Source organism: Lactuca virosa, chromosome 3 (genome assembly GCF_052849685.1).
Source record: "Lactuca virosa cultivar CGN04683 chromosome 3, Lactuca_virosa_CGN04683_v6, whole genome shotgun sequence".
NCBI lineage: Eukaryota > Viridiplantae > Streptophyta > Magnoliopsida > Asterales > Asteraceae > Lactuca > Lactuca virosa.
The window spans coordinates 83,776,830-83,794,618 of NC_136428.1; positions in this window are offsets into that span (position 1 = coordinate 83,776,830).

Here is a 17,789-nt window from a genome sequence, read left to right on the forward strand (position 1 = left end):
GACTTATACTTAAACTTATAAGTATAACCATATTTACTGAACTTAAGTAAATCATGACGAATAGTCTTCTTGATCTTTTGTGGTGGACTTGACCAGTGCACAAGAATGTGTACTCGATCCCTTAGTCCTTTCCTTATTCACATAAGGAATTAGTCTTAATTTTCCAAGCTGAAAGTTCTCATTCATCATACTATACAACTTGCATGATTCCAAGTTTCGGTCCAATTGAACCTTGGGTGATGAGAATCTTTCCTTATTTGGTAATATTAGACACTACCACAACCGAAAGAATCAAATCCATTTTTCCAATATTGCTATCAATGGAATCTTATAAGCAACAACTTTTCACAAATGCCATTGTAAGGATACTTAAAATAAATAAAATCAAAACCTTTTTTCTTTTATTTAAAACTTTGCGGAAAAACTTATCCTTACAATCCATATGAAAACCTTGTTGTTATCTATTCCTAAGCAATATAAATATCATAACTCTTAAGTAATAGCCCAAAATTCTGATCACCGAACCATGCGATTGAAATCCATCTTCGCGATCAGAATCAGCATGTACTTAATAGAGTTAGACAATGGACTTTTCCTGAAGTAGAGCCAAACTTATTGACTTTAACATCCTTAGGTAAATTTGGCAGCTTCGTAACCAATGCCCCTTCCTTTGGCAATAGTTACCTATGGACCCTTGATAATGGGACTATCTCAGACTTCGCCTCTCTCTTTACCATTGGGTCAACCGAGTTGACTATGGCCGATCCCTTTCCATTGGGAAGAGAGAGCTTTATTGGATATCCAATGTCATCATTGTCAATGTCCATAGCGTTTTAGGAAGTTGATCTTAGCAAATAGATAAGATCATTAAGGGTCTTGTCTTAGTCTGTTTCATAGGATTCCCAAAAGAACTCACTATGTGACTTAGAAAGTAGTTGAGCCACCAACTTTCTCAAGACTTTGACACCCAACTCTCCCGGCTTGTCAATATGTGACTACATCTCCAAGATGTGATCACACCTAGACCTTGCCTTGCCAATAGCGCTTGAGTGACCTTAAACTTTTTAGGAACTTGTGGGTTAGGGAGAATAATTGGAGGAGGTGAAAGAAGTATGATATCCATGGGACATCATCTTCATTTAGGAAAGCTTGTTTCAAGAGATTTGGGAAGATCATAAATGTCTAGACCATACATCTTTTTGGGAGATATTCAAGACAGTTGATTTAAAGTCCTTAATATGACACCCAATATGAAATATTAAGGCTAGGACCCAACAAACTATTTTATAACTTAGAAGAGGGATGCCGTAATCCAAGCTATAAAATATTTGAAGGTAGGTGAATAACGATTCACCAATTTCCACCATGAAAAACGAAATAATTTATTAGGTTTTAATTGGATTTGAAAGTCCTAGATCTTTGAGATTCATTGAACTGTTCAAAGGCATGTTTCAATCTCGAGTGTGCCCTTCAGGTTTTGTGATTGGGATGCCGAGGATCACAAAACAAGGTGTGAATAACCATGCAAATATACTTGGTACCCTTAATATTTACCCCTTAATAAGTGTGCCGGTTAACCACACACGCTCCACCGATACTATGATAAATATTAAGTTACCCTTTGCCTACCTTGTTAAGTCCAGGTTAGTGTGCCGGTTAACCACACACGCTCCACTAACGACTTAAGCAAAGTGCAAAGTGTAATTTCATGGGTTAGCACCAAATTCACATTTTCCTAAGTAACTAAGATTGGGTATTAATAAGAGTTTAGTTACTTAGTATTTATCATTAATACTTTTAATGAAAGGAGAATTATAGTCCTTGTCCTACCCGTTCGGCTAACGACCCTCCACCAGTCAAGGAAGCGGTGGGTGAGAGTGGACACCCATTAAACTGTCATTTTATAGGCAGTAACCTTATACCCCCTTATAGACCGGCTTCGTGAATGAGGCCTACTAACGGTAAGACTGACTTTACTCTTATACATATATATAAATATTATTAACTTATAATATTATGAAGTATAAGGGTTGAATTTTAACTTTTAAAATTCTAAGGGCTAACTTGGAATTAAAGTATTCATAAGTGAAAACTTTTCAAATTCCAAAACTTGAGGGCAAGTTTTGAAACTATTTAAAACTAATTAATTCCATAACTTATGAGTTTAAAGTAGTTTTAATTAAAAAAAAAAACTCTTCAAGTTCCATAACTTGAGGACAAGTTATGGAAGACTTTAAACTAATTAATAAAAAAAAATAACTTTTTTTTATTGTAACTTATGGAACTAATTAAGGTTGCATTTTTTTTTAATTTAATGAAGAGACTCTTGAACCTCCATAACTTGAGGACAAGTTATGGAGTCATAAAACCATTTAATTAGAACTAGACTCTTCATTTTGTAACATTTTCTAACTTTTATGAGTTTTATGATTCTTAAATGTGACTTTTCATATAACTTGAGGACAAGTTACAAAAACACACTTTGGAATCAACTCTTAGATTAAAATGGATTGAAAACAACTATTTCACACAACTTTTCTATTAATCTAAGAACCTCATAAGAACAAGATAATTCAAATCATCAATCTTCAAGAAATTAGCATGAACATACAAACTAATACAAATCTTGAAATTATGACAATTATCTTAGAAATTGGATTAGCATGAACATTACCACATCAAAAACAAGTTTATAAGTCCAAAAACATCTTAGGGTAATGTTCCTAGTCCAATTCCAGCCAAAACAATCGAATATATGCATCCAACTCGATTTTTCAGCTACTTTTGCAAGTATAACAAGAAAACAAGCCTAGGCTTTGATACCACTGTTGGGTTATGAGCATTCTAACACTCCTAAGTGTACATGCAACCCTAAATACCTTGGATCTATGTTTTCTCTATTATACATACAATTATGAACATCCAAGGTATTATCCTAATCTAGCATACAAAATAATAAATATAACAAGATAGAATACATACCTCTTTGATGTAGAATGTCTTCATGAAGCTTGAGTGCCTAGTGCCCCAAGTGTGACACCTCAAATGGTTCACACAACACAAAATACACTTGGAATAACTTGAGAGAAACTTGAACACTCCTTGAAATCGTCTAGCCCTCACACTCACACATTAGTGCACGATTTCTTGAGCCATGAGATTCTTTTATATGGTGGCTATTAGGGTTACACCATGTAACTCATAACTTTACCCATTCCTTATGCTCCATGGATTTTAACCTCCATGGAGTATCCATGGGTCACCCCATGGACTTAGTCCAACATAAGGAATCTTGGATCACAAGCCCACATATATAAGAATGAATGATTTACACAATCAACCCATATATTTAATTAGTCTCCTTTTGATCACTTAATTAATTCCAAATTAATTCTTGATCAATACTAATTAAATAACCTTATTAATATATTAGAACTTATAATATATTAACCAACCTTAAGTGTTATTTCTCTCATTATAGTCTATCCAAATGCATGATGCCATGCAACCCAAATGGACCATGCCGGGTCGGGTCAAGTCTTACCAATTATAGTTATGGACTTAGACATTAATCCAACACTTAGAACTTATTCCTTCATAGTCTCGTCACGCACCTTCTAGGTCCGAAATGTGGCAATTTGACTCCTCACGTCGTGAGTTTTTATGCTCACGTCGTGAGTTCAGTCAGATTAGGGTTTCTGACACGTGTCATGCCCTCAGCCAGCTGTAACTTCGGAAGGCCATAACTTTTGCATACGAACTCCGTTTTTGACGTTCTTTATATCCACACGAAGGTGGAGACTTACTCTACAACTTTCATTTAGACCCCTAAGGTTAGAAAGTATTTATCATAAACGCATTTTTTTTACGATTCCCGGTGTCGTGCCGGTTTTGTCGCGAAACTTCGACAGGTCATAACTTCTTCGTTATATCTCGGATTTCGGCGTTCTTTATATCTCCGGAATCCTTGTCCCGACCACTACAACTTTCTTCATAGATATTGGACTTATCTATTATTTATTCTTAACTTATTATATCTTATAAATAGGTATAATGTACATAAAATCACATAATATTCAAATGATTCCTATTTATTATTTCAAAGTAGGTTATAATTGTTGACCCTAACTATTACACCATTAAAATAATATTTAGCCTAGAAACACGGGCGTTATATATATATATATATATATATATATATATATATATATATATATATATATATATATATATATATATATATATATATATATATATATATATATATATATAGGACTCAAAAATTGATAAGAAGTACGAGAATAATTCTTCACCACTCATTTCGTCAAGGGCAAAATGTCAAACCCAATACTTGCGACCCACGTCCATGGTAATTAATACAGATTCGAAGATTTAATCACGTGCGACGAACGTCTATGGAACGTCATTTAAGCGAGTTTTTTTTTTATTTTTTATTTTTTAATGTCTTTACTACGTACTTGAAGATTCTAGTGTTTTTGTTTATTTTTGTTTTAATTTTTTGATTTTTTTGTTGTTTTTATTTTAAATATCGTTTCATGTTTTTAATTTTTAACAATTATAAAAGTTTAAACAATAAAAATATTAAAGATCATAATATTTTCCGTTCAAACTATTTTTGAATCATATTATTTTTAGATCAAAATATTTTGAATCAAATTATTTTGAATCATAGTATTTTGGATCATATCGTTTTTGAATCATATGATTTTGGATCAACAATATATTCAATTGAATGAAGTTTTTGTTTAAAAAAAAATTATGGATCATTATATATTTTGAATCATAAAAGATATAATTAAGCATTATAAAATATTTGAATTTAACTATTTTTAGATCATAACAAATTAAGAATCATAAATAAGTTGAATAAAAAAAAATAAATCATAAATATTTTGAATAATCACATTTTGGATAATATTATATTTAACATTTTTTTAAAAACTAATATTTCTTAGAATTAAAATAAACACTTCAAAAACTTTTTTGGAAAACTCTTTTTACAAAGTCACTAATATAATGTCTAGAAGTATCGCTTAAATTTTCATGATTTTAATTTTTTTTTTTGAGTTTTTTATAAATAAAAAATTGTTTTTAAAATTTTTCATGATTTTGCTTATTTTATAGAGAATTAAAATTTTTCATGATTTTGCTTATTTTATAGGGAATTATACGTTGAATCGTTAACTTCTTTATTAGAAGAATAAAGGGTGATAATGGGATGATGCATGTAATACATTCCGGTACAGAATGTACCCATCGGCAAAGAGTGTCGAAGTTTTATCAGTGTATGCTAGATACTGTGAATCATCAACTTCTTTAATAGAAGAATTGTTGGCAAAGAAAGGGTAGGTGCGTGTAATACATCACAGAACATGATATACCCATCGGCATAAAGTTTTCGAATTCTGATCAACGTCTGCCTTCATACGCTGAATCATAAAATTATAAAGAAGAATGTATTTGTGAGAATGGATTGGTGCGTGTGATAAGCTACGATACATAGTCTAACCATCAACACAGAGTGTCAAACTTTTATTAGTGTGTGGTATATCACAATGAATCGTTACGTTTTATGAAGAATAAATTAAGGAGTGAATGGGATGTTTCAATCACGCTGATGTGAAATCAGCATGAATCATAAACAATGTAAACTTATCAACAAGAAGTGGTTTATCTGTTGTATCATAAAGTTAAGTTGTTGTCTAGAATTTAAAATTTACCACAATTCATTTTAAGATGGTACATGACAAAAATGGTAAAGAGATGATAACGTGAGAAATGGTCAACATATGAATGGTTAAAAGAGGAATATACAGCTTTTTCAGAAGACCTGGATGTAGCCTTTTTCAGGAGAATCATAAAAACCGATACTAAAAATCGTTTGATTTAAAGGCACATGAATGAGTTTCCTTTCTTCGAGATATCTACCCTTCAACAATGTCTATAAAAGAATACACAAACATAGTCAAAAGCATTAAAATAAAATACAATTCACAACATAAAAAGAGAGAGAATGTATTTAATCGATGAAGTATGGCAAATGGATTCCAAGCTTCATGTTTACCAAGAACAAAGGAAGAGTAAGAACCAGTCTTTGTAAGAAATGAGTTAATGGTCTCTAATATATGTAACCATCGATTTGACAAGATCAACAAGAGGGAAATCAAGGTTTTACCAAATTATGAGTCAGTAGATGGAAGTCAGACTCATTGTATTGACGGTGACTTCTTGCATCCATAACATTGAGTGAGGGAGAAAGGGGGTATAGTCAACAAGAAGAAGACTTGATGCCAACTTTCGCCTTTACAATCAGAGCATTCAGAACATTCTTCAAGGCCCCAACTTTTTCTAATTTTAGAAAGAAGAAATGCAGATCGACTTCAGAAAAGAAATAGATAGACCTGAAATTAAGAATAAAGAGAAAAGAAAACACTTGTAAACATTAGATACAAAAAGTTAAGCAATCTATGTAACTCCTTTGTTAAAGGAAAAATAAATAAAGTACTTGTGTTTTTATGTTTTTATGTTTTTATGTTTATGAAAGCAGATAAAAGCAAAGTTTTTCAAAGCAAACGAAAAGAAAATTAAGTCATTGAAATCATGCCAAGATCAACAATCAATTTATTCAGGTTATTATCATCCAATGCCTCAGTGAAAATTTCAGCCAATTGATCAGCAGATGAAATGTAGAACAGATCCACTTTGCCCTTTTGAACTATGTCCCTGATGAAGTGATGACGAATATCGATGTTCTTGGTCTTGGAATGTTGCACCAGATTTTGAATCATCTGGATGGAACTGGTGTTGTCATAGCAAATGGGAGTCTTTGAGAAGTTGAAGCCATAATCTAAGAGCTAAATCTAGATCCAAAGAATCTGAGCACAACATCTTCCAACGGATACATATTCAGATTCATCAATAAAACAAGCCACTGATGTATGCTTCTCACTGGACCAGCTCACAAGTCTATTTCCTAGTAGTTGATCTCCTCCTGATGTACTTTTTCGATCAATGCCACACCCACCATGATCAGAGTTAGTGAATCCCACAAGCTTGAACTCAGAGTCGCGAGGATACCATAACCCAAGATTGGGTGTATGTTTCAAGTAATGAAAGATCATTGTTACAACAAGAAGATGGGATTCCTTTCTATAGGCTTGATATCGAGCACACAAGATGGTAACAAACATGATTTCAGGGCGACTGGCAATGAGATAGAGTAGTGATCCTATCATTCCTTGATATAGGGTTGCATTCACATCCTCGCCAGTTGGATCATTAGAGATAGATGTTGATGAGGACATTGGAGCCTTCGTTGGTTTGCTACCAAAAAAACCAAATCTCTTTAGTATATATGCAATGTATTTTGCTTGACAAAAAAAGATTCCATCAGTGAGTTGTTTCACCTGAAAACCTAAAAAGAAATATAGTTCACCCATCATGCTCATTTCAAATTTCTTATCCATTACTTCAGCGAACTCAGAACTAAACTTCTCATCAGTGGATCCAAAAATGATGTCATCGACATACACTTGAGCAAGGCTAATGTGAGATCCTGATTGCTTAATGAACAAGGTGTTATCAAATTTTCCTTATTTATATCTACTCTCCAGAAAATAAATACCAAAGTGTCATACCAAGCCCTGGGTGCCTGTTTCAAACCGTAGACAACTTTATCTAGATGATATACATGATCAGGAAATTCTTCAATCTCAACTACTGGAGGTTGTATCAGAAAGACTTATTCTTGAAGATCCCTATGTAGGAAAGTAGTCATTATGTCCATTTGATAGAATTTGAAGTTTGTGAATGAAGCATAGGCAAGGAACAATTCAATTACTTCAAGTCGAGAAACAGGGGAAAAGCTTTCATCTTAGTCCAAACCTTTCGACTGACAAAATCCTTGATCCATGAGTCTTGCCTTGTTTCTATTAACAAATCCATCTTCATCCATCTTGTTTCTAAACACCCGACGAGTAGTAATAATGTTTTTTCATTTAGTCCTAGGAACTAAAGTCCACACACGATGAAGCTCAAACTCATTCAGCTCGTCTGGCATAGCCTTGATCTAGCAACTTCTTTGAGAGCATTAGCAACATTCTTTGGTTCGATCATTGAGACAAAGTTGACAAACATGCAGAAGTTACAGCTAACTCTGCTACCAGTGAGAATTCCAGAATTGACATCCCCAATGATTTGAGATTGAGGACGATCACCAAGAATTCTATGATTTGCATTTTCATTCACATTATTTGGGACAAAATCTTCTTGATTTGAAGAGTTGGTTGGCTCAGGTTCTTCAAAGATGATAGCTTGATCTTCGATGTCATAATGAGAATTGATAATTGGATCAATTTTGAGAAGAACAGGCTCAGTGACATTTGGTAATGACTCAGGGACAAGGTCTGATGGATTGAAGGTGAGCTCACTTAGAATGGAAGAGGGATGATATATCAGATCATGAATGAATGACTCTGCATCAAACATGACATTACTAGTATCCTCAACAGTTCTCCTTGAAAGATTGAACACCTTGAAAGCCTTGGACACACTAGAGTATCGCAGAAACACTTGTTCATCAACTTTGGCTTCGAACATTGAACGCTGATCCCTCTGGTTCATAATATAGTAGCCACAACCAAACACATGAATGTATGAGATGTCAGGTTTTCTTCCTTTAAGCAGATCATAGGCAGTTTTGCCCTGACGCTTCATAATGATGGAACGGTTTTGAGTGTAACATGCTATGTTGGTAGATTTAGCCCAAAAGGATAAAGGGAGACCAGTCTCAAGAACCATAGTTCGCACAGCTTCAACGAGTGTCCGATTTTTTCTTTCAGCTATGCCCTTTTATTTGGGGGTTCTAACAGCAGAGAAATTTTGAGAGATTCCTGAGTTTGAGCAAACATCTTCTAAGGAGGAATTTTTGAATTTAGTTCCATGATCAGTACGTAATTGCCTGACTTTATGGTCATAAAGAACTTCCCATTGCTTAGGGAGAGAGATGGTTTCATTAGCAACATGACTTTTCTTTCTTAAAAAGATAACCCCATGTAAATATTGAATATTCATTTATGATAACAAGAGTGAACTTCTTCCCGAATCTTGACTTTATTGTGACCGGCCAAAACAGGTCCATATGTAAGAGACGAAAGGGTATGGTGATGGAGGAACGCGACTTTGGCTTGAAGGATGACTTTGTTTTCTTTCCGTTTTCACATGCTGAACATAGTTTATCCTTGACGAACTGCATCTTAGGAATCCCTCACACAAGCTGATTCCCAGAAATCTTCGATATGTTCTTGAAGTTCAAGTGAGATAGTCTCTTGTGCCACAACAAGTTTAGATGAGATTAAGCATGAGAGAAGAAGCAACGTCGAAGAGAGTTGTCATCAGGGAACATGTCCAGAACATAAATGTCATTCTGTCAGTTTGCAGCCAACATAGTGAAATTCTTTTGATCAATCACTTTTCCTTCCTTCTTGTTAAAATGGACTTCATAGTCAGCACCACACAGTTGGCTGATTGAGATGAGATTGTGTTGAAGACCTTTGACGTTTGACACATTCTTAAATACAATAGAGTTGCATTTGATAGCGCCAAATCCTTTTGTAGCTCCCTTGCCATTGTCTCCGTATGTAACAGTTGTACCATATTTTCTCACAAAATCATCTAGAAGAGACTTGAACATATGTCTTGAGAAACCACTATGTAAATACCAAATATGTTCTTTACCCTAAAATACTAAAATATACAGTTAGTATGCACTGTCCCATCTTGCAATGGGTCACTTAAGAGATTGGACTAAAAATGCAAAGTTTTTGATCTTGGCGTCAAAATTGTAAAACTTACGAAATTTGAGCCAAAAGTGTAAACTTTTTACAATTAAGGGCTGGAAATGACAAATACAATATTTTTGGGCTGAAATTATTATTTAACTAAAGTTTGGGTCTAAAATGTCAAGAAAAACGGTTCAAGGACCAAAAATGTCAATTTTTATAAAAGAGGACTAAAAGTGCCATTTTTATAGATTAAGGGGCTGAAATGGTCAAACTAAATGTTTTTGGGCCAAGTAGACAAATATTAAATTATTGGGCTAAAAATATTAAGTTATAACGCATGGTTTTAAATATATATATATATATATATATATATATATATATATATATATATATATATATATATATATATATATATATATATATATATATATATATATATATAACCAAGCTTCGTTATAAATCAAACGTCAAAACATTTTAACACTTCGAATAAACATCGAACTTACAACAAATACCTACATTACGAACTTAAGATCAATAAATCAAAAATGATTCAATGGTTGGGCTCAAATATCTTCTATTCGTGCTATTGGGCCTTTGTGGCCCAATATCAAGATTCTTGGGCCCAACATATTCAAATATGTTTATTGGGCTTCCAGTGATCCAATTACATACCTAGTGGGCCTTTATCAGCTTTAATATGCTATTGGGCCTTAATGGTCCATTTGCATTGCTAATAAGACCCTAAACCTTTATAATATGCTTAATGGGCTATAACGTGTCCGTAGCATACTCGACATCCTGTAATAACATACAAAGTTAGTGGGCCTCCGTAGTCCTCTTCTCTTCGTCTGTTAGGCTTACCTTTATTCAAGTAAACATAAATCGGGTCGTGAAACAATGTTATACAATTTCTTTTGGATTAGTGAGAAATAACGGGCGACCAAACCATGGAAACAATCAACCACCGACACCACCAGAAATCAACTCAGTTGCATTTCAAGCAGCTGTATCTGCTGCAGTCACAGCGGCGCTGGCGCAGATCCACAATGGGAACAATGGTGGAGGCAACGGACAAGGGGCCGGAAGTTCAAACAACGGGATGAACCAAGGACCTACCAAGACACGCTCTTACAAAGAGTTCACCAACGCCAAGCCACGAACCTTTAATGGCACAGGGGGAATGATAACCCTGAAAAGATGGATTGAAAGGTGGAATCGGTGTTCGAGATATGCGGATGCCCGGATGACGTCAAGGTGAAGTTTGCAGCATGTACATTTGTTGATCAAGCTCTCACCTAGTGGAATGGACATGTGGAGGCTGTGACTCTTCCGGTGGCTAATGCCATGCCATTGACGGAATTGAAGGAAATTGTAATGGATGAATACTGCCCGCGTGGCGAGGTTCAGAAAATGGAGCAAGAGTTATGGAATCTCACTGTCCGAAACTCCGGCATCAACGCCTACATATCAAGGTTTAGTGAACTGTCTCTGTTGTGCCCTTACATGATTACTTCGGAAGGGAAGAAAATAGAACGATTCATCTGGGGATTAACTCCTCCAATTCAAGGAAACGTGATAGCCGCAAATCCTAAAAACTTTGACAGTGCCAAGAGGTTGGCCAAGAAGTTGTACGACCACAACAACAAGAAGGGCGAGAAAGCAGTGGAAACTGAAAGCAAGAAGGAGAGCGATAACAAGAAAGGAAAGAATAACAAGAGGAAGGGACGACAAGGCTCTGAGTCGTCGAAGAAACAACAAACAGTGACAGTTCATGCTGCAACCACCCAAGTTCCCTCCACACCACATGCTCCAGCCTCATCCACCCCAAGTGCCCCTAAGCAGTATTCCGGAAATCTCCCGAAGTGCAACAAGTGCAATCTCCATCACAATGGTGAATGCAGGGAGATGCATTGTACCAGTTGCAACCGAAAGGGTCACACAGAAATATACTATAGGACCTATCCTCCCCAGAACCAACAACACGGAAACAACAACAACAACCGCAACAACAAGAACAACAACAACACCAACAACAACAACGGCAACAACGCTGGGGCTAGCCACACCTGTTATGGATGTGGAAGGACTGGGCATTTCCGTCGAAACTACCCCAATGTCAACAACCAAGGGAATGGAGGAGTAGGGAGAGTGCTTACCATGGGTCAAAGAGAAGCGGTTCAGGATCCCGCTGTTGTCACTGGTACGTTTCTCCTTAACAACACATATGCAAGCATCCTGTTTGATACCGGGGCAGAGCGGAGTTTTATGAGTAATAAATTCAAACATTTGCTAAAGCAACAACCCTAGAAGCTTAATGAAACCTTTACGGTGGAAATGGCTAATGGGAAAACAAAATCAACTGGGGAAATCTACGTAGGATGTGCCCTAACCTTAAATCACCACGCATTTCAAATAAATTTGATGCCTCGAACTATTAGGAGTTTTGATGTGATTATCGGCATGGATTGGTTGAGCCCCCATCATGCCGAAATTATGTGTCATGAGAAGGCCGTTCGCCTTCATCTCCCTAACCACGAAACCCTAATTATATACGGAGACAAACCCAGTACGACCCTTCGTCTTATCTCATGTATTAAGGCACAGAAGTGTCTACAAAAGAAGGACTTGACGTTTCTGGCTCACATCGTGGATAAATCCAAGGAAGAGGTTAGTATTCGAGACATCCCAGTGGCTTGCGATTTCCCTGACATCTTTCCTGAAGATATTCCGGGGATACCCCCAGAAAGACAAGTCGAGTTCCGAATCGACCTTGAGCCAGGAGCTACACCCATCGCCAAATCACCCTATAGGTTGGCTCCTGCGGAGGAACATAGTCGACATCTCCGACAAATCTTGGAAACCCTACGAGCCGAAAAGTTATACGCAAAACTCTCTAAGTGTGAGTTCTGGCTCCATAGCGTAAACGTTTTAGGTCACGTTGTCAGCCAAGAAGGGATACATGTGGACCCTTCTAAGATCAAAGCCATTGAAGGATGGGCAGTCTCAACGACACCCACAGAAATTCGTTAATTTTTGGGTCTCGCAGGCTATTACAGAAGATTCATTCAGAACTTCTCCAAAACAGCCAAGCCACTTACCATGCTTACACAAAAGGGCGTACCATTTGAATGGACAGAAAAGCAGGAGGTTGCCTTCCGAACTCTGAAACGAGCTCTCTGTAGTGCACCAGTACTATCATTACCAGAGGGAACTGAGGACTTCGTAGTTTACTGCGATGCTTCGAATCAGGGTTTAGGCTGTGTACTCATGCAGCGTGGGAATGTGATAGCTTATGCATCCCGGCAACTAAAGACACATGAGGTGAATTATACCACCCATGATCTTGAATTGGGAGCTGTGGTCTTTGCTTTGAAGATTTGGAGGCACTACCTTTATGGTACAAAGTGCACCATTTTCACTGACCACAAGAGCCTCCAACACATTTTAAATCAAAAGGAGTTAAACATGAGGCAGGGAAGATGGGTTGAGCTGCTAAACGATTATGAGTGTGAAATCAAGTACCACCCAGGAAAGGCTAACGTGGTAGCTGATGCCTTGAGTCGGAAAGAATACTCAAATCGTCGTGTGAAAACTCTTTCGATAACCATTCAATCACATCTAATCTCGCAAATCAAAGAAGCCCAGTCTGATGCCATGAAGACAGAAAACAGAATCAACGAAACGTTACGTGGAATGGAAAAGAACTTCGAAGTCAAGGAGGAAGGAACATATTATTTCATGAACCGAATTTGGGTCCCTAAACTTGGGGGATTCAGAGAGGTAGTCATGAATGAGGCTCATAAGACACGATACTCCATCCATCCGGGTTCAGATAAGATGTACCTGGATATCAAGCAATATTATTGGTGGCCTAACATGAAGGCAGAGATTGCCACTTACGTTAGAAAGTGCCTCACTTGTGCTAAAGTGAAGGTAGAGTATCAAAAGCCCTCGGGACTATTACAACAGCCGGTAATACCCGAGTGGAAATGGGAAAGGATTACCATGGACTTTGTGACCAAATTACCCAAGACAACCGATAGAATGGATGCCATATGGGTAATAGTTGATAGGTTGACAAAATCCGCCCATTTCCTGCCAATAAAGGAGACATACAAGATGGAGCGACTAACAAGAATCTACATCAAGGAAATTGTGAGACTCCATGGAGTACCAATATCTATCATCTCAGATCGAGATAGTAGATTCACTTCACGCTTATGGCAATCACTTCAGAAAGCTATGGGAACACAACTCGACATGAGCACTGCTTACCACCCACAAACGAATGGTCAAAGTGAGCGAACCATTCCAACGCTTGATGACATGCTTCGAGCATGTGTGATGGACTTTGGAAGGTTGTGGGAGTTAATTGAGTTTTCGTACAACAACAATTATCACATAAGCATCAAAGTTGATCCTTTTGAAGCATTATATGGGCGTAAATGTAGATCACCGTTGCGTTGGGATGAGGTAGGTGACACTCAGCTAGCAAGAGGACATACACCAAACAATGCATTAACAGGACTGGAAATCATACGTGAGACGACAGAGAAGATAGTTCAAATCAGAGCTCGACTTCAAGCATCACGAGACCGACAGAAGAGCTATGCTGATAAGCGGCGAAAGCCCTTGGAATTTCAAGTCGGGGATCAGGTGTTGTTAAAGGTCTCTCCCTGGAAAGGGGTGATTCGTTTTGGGAAACGGGGAAAACTAAACCCACAGTACATTGGGCTATTAGAGATTCTTGCCCGAATTGGTCCAGTGGCCTATAGGCTGCAGCTTCCTGTTGAGCTCAGCAGTGTACACCCCGTGTTCCATGTTTCCAATTTGAAGAAGTGCTTATCCGACGAAACTCTTGTCATCCCATTGGAAGAAATCGAAATCAACGAGAATCTCCTGTTCATCGAGGAACCAGTTGAAATCATGGACAGGGAAGTGAAGCGTACTAAGCAAAGTCGCATTCCGATTGTGAAAGTTCGGTGGAACGCAAAACGTGGACCAGAATTCACATGGGAACGCGAAGACCAGATGAAGCAAAAGTACCCTCACCTGTTATCGCATTCTCAAATCTAGCTTCAAAAAGAATTTCAGGACGAAATTCCCTCTAACGGGGGGATGATGCAGTATTGTAAATATCGGCCTAGGTGGCCGCCTAGGCGCTAGGCGGTCTGCAACTGATTACGATTAGGGTGCTTGGCGGAAATTGGTCAATATCGGTCAAACTCAGGTAGGCGGTCCTTGGCGGGAAGATTTTAAAAAAATCAAATTTTCAAAATTTCAAATATTACACCAAAATTTACAAAACTTCAAAATTTTAAATATTTAAATATTCAAATTTTCAAATATTATACCAAATATTTCAAAATTTCAAAATTTAAAAATTTTAAATTTTCAAATAATATTTTTTTCTTAGGATATATTAAGTTTTAAAAAAGTTTTATTAGTAATTTATGGTCCCCGATTAATCCTCCGATTAATCCCCACCAAACCGATTAATCGCTTGACCCAGTCGACCGCCGAGCTACCGCCGAGCGATTTTTACAACCTTGGGATAATGTTACAACTAGGAATTCTAATGCTTTTGTAAACATTAACAATGATAACATTTGTGACTAAAACTTGAAAGTATGCATGATGTTTATTCAATAACACCAAAGTGCCATCAATCACCCTATGCAAACACTTCAAATAGTCAACAAAAGATTGGAAACCCTAAAAATCCCGGTTTAAGTCCATTATGGACTAGGATTTCCTTATTGGGCCTAATGGACCAATAAGCTTCCAATTTGACTATTTTGGGCTTAGGACCCTTAAATGGGCCCTAATTGGACCCACTTTCAAGAAACTTAACATTTTGGGCCATAATGGATCCAAAATGAATTGGTTTACCTTAATGAGCCTTATTGGGCCATAATTGATTCAATTAGCTTTCATGGACCATAAATCCATTCTTTTATACAAAATTGGGCCGTGAACACCCCTAAAAGCCCAATGGGCCGAAAATACCAAGTTGGGCCTTATAATTTCGAACTAAGGGAATTAATGGCCCAACACTATGCAACTCTTCCTTCTAGCCCAAGTTCTCGGCCCAAAAAAACAAAAAAAAAAGAGAGATTAAGAGTGTTGACTTTTGTGTTGCCACCTCATTTTTATTTGGTGGATAACTAGACACATTACACTCCAAACATCCAAGTCCTCTCATGTTCCCATGCAAACTCATCTCTCTCTTTCTTTTTCTCTTCTCGGCGGAATGCAACACACACACATATCTTCAAACTTCCTTCAAACTCTCTCAAGCTCTCAAGAACAACTCCTCCTTCACTTCCTCAAAATTTCGAGATTTAGGGTGTTTCCAAGGGGATTTTTCACCACAATCACTATTATTGGTAAGTTATTATAAAAAACAAACATCTTCTTTCATTTTAACACCAAGAACTCCTTCTTACATAGTTTTATTCCATGACCACACCTTAGAAGCTCCATAAGCTTGAGATCCACATCAAGGTGTTGCTAGAACCAAAAATCTTCTTCATATCTTCTTAAACACCGAAACAACAAAGCAAAGGTGAGTTCATACCCCCTTATTTTCGATTTTTACTTGTTTTTGGGGGGAGAATACAAGTACTATGTGTTGATCTATGTGTGTATGCTTGTTATATGTGATTTCTTTGGTTTATGTTGTGAAAATATGATGTTATTTGCTAAATCTTGAAATGTATGGCTAAAGTGTGAAGAATACATAAACAAAGTACATAATAAACAATTTACTTCAAAGATCTAAGGATCTTTAGGCTTAAGAAGTGAAAATAAAGTCAAAGTCCTTTTAAGTGTCATTTTTGCAAGAATAATCAAAGTTTGGGTAAAATATGTAATTTTCGGTTTTATAAGGACAAAATGGTATTATTTACATAGAAATCTAACTTTTATGAAAATAACACTTTTCTAGGGGTCAAAAACATAAATTTTAGCTTATTGGGCTTTAATTTGGGCCTCCCGAGTTTTGGGCCCAAAGTTGCGAAAAAATGAAATGTTGAGGGGCTGAATTGGAAAACTTAACAAACTATGAGTCTAAAACATGAATAAACTGTTTTTATGGGCTGAAAATGACTTGATGCAAAAATTGGACTAAAAATGCAAAGTGTTTGATCTTGGGGTCAAAATTGTAAAACTTATGAAATTTGAGCCAAAAGTGTAAACTTTTTACAATTAAGGGCTGGAAATGACAAATACAATATTTTTGGGCTGAAATTATTATTTAACTAAAGTTTGGGTCTAAAATGTCAAGAAAAACGGTTCAAGGACCAAAAATGTCAATTTTTATAAAAGGGGACTAAAAGTGCCATTTTTATAGATTAAGGGGCTGAAATGGTCAAACTAAATGTTTTTGGGCCAAGTAGACAAATATTAAATTATTGGGCTAAAAATATTAAGTTATAACGCATGGTTTTAAATATATATATATATATATATATATATATATATATATATATATATATATATATATATATATATATATATATATATATATATATATAACCAAGCTTCGTTATAAATCAAACGCTAAACTTGCTAGCTTCTGTTTGGGTAAGACAATTTTGAGACTATGATTTGATTAATGGTAGGATTAACTTTTAGTTGGTGATTTTGTTGAATTAAGCTTGTTAGAGATCCTTATGCATTAACCATAACTATTTTCCGTTAATAGGAAGACAATTAGGCTGCATGAACATCTGTTGATTGTTTACCTCATGTGGTTTATGTGAACACTTAATTATGTGCTTAGGATTAGTGAATATGAAACTAGGATTAATTAGAGAATGGGTAAGTTAATGTGTGAGCTTGTTTGATAAACCAACAACAAGAGGTTAATTGAATTGACAAATTGATTAACCATTACAAGTCTTATTCAACCCGAATAGATAACCTAGGGAATTAATTAATTTAGACAACTGGCCACTGCTTGAATTAGTTTATTTTCTA